This window comes from Geospiza fortis, unplaced genomic scaffold (assembly GCF_000277835.1).
Source record: "Geospiza fortis unplaced genomic scaffold, GeoFor_1.0 scaffold1254, whole genome shotgun sequence".
NCBI classification, from domain to species: Eukaryota; Metazoa; Chordata; class Aves; order Passeriformes; family Thraupidae; genus Geospiza; species Geospiza fortis.
Genome location: NW_005054817.1, coordinates 1 through 590, shown reverse-complemented (window position 1 = coordinate 590; position 590 = coordinate 1). Strand labels below are relative to the sequence as shown.

Here is a 590-nt window from a genome sequence, read left to right as displayed (position 1 = left end):
GGCGGGGCGGGCGGGCGTTGGGGCAGTTCGGGCATACTTACCTGGCAGGGGAGACACCATGATCAGGCAGGTGGTTTTCCCAGGGCGAGGCTCATCCCTTGCACTCCGGGTGTGCTGACCCCTGCGATTTCCCCAAATGCGGGAAACTCGACTGCATAATTTGTGGTAGTGGGGGACTGCGTTCGCGCTCTCCCCTGGTGTTGCGGTTCAACAGCAGAACGAATATCCCAGTCCCTTGCAGGAATCTTCGTCTCCCTACAATTTCTTGGTTTGTACTGGCTGTGCTACCAAAATCCTTTCCCGCCCTACTAAATTCTGTCCCCCGCACAATCCCCACCTCGGGCCGGGGCAGGAGGAGGTGCCACGGTCGCTCCGCCCTTTCACACCCCAAATTAACCTCTTAAAAAACCGGCCATCCAACGCCTCAGCGCGGCCCTCCTCACGCAGAGGTCCCAGAGCCTTTACCCAGGTGCACTCCCGCTTCCCACCGTCCTACCGCGGGTCTGTCAGCACAGAGGAACCCCCGGGGCAGGCAGCGAGGGCAGGACCCTGCAGTGACCCCCGGCACGCAGTGTTACCACACGAGTTTA

At 60.8% G+C, this 590-nt stretch overlaps 1 non-coding gene across 1 annotated transcript; it reads left to right on the top strand.

Annotated features, from left to right (window-relative positions):
• The first annotated feature begins 33 nt into the window (after positions 1 to 33).
• On the top strand, positions 34 to 197 carry LOC115949151. The gene has a single exon (XR_004082765.1). It is a non-coding gene; the product is annotated as a U1 spliceosomal RNA (small nuclear RNA).
• The last annotated feature ends 393 nt before the right edge of the window (positions 198 to 590 follow it).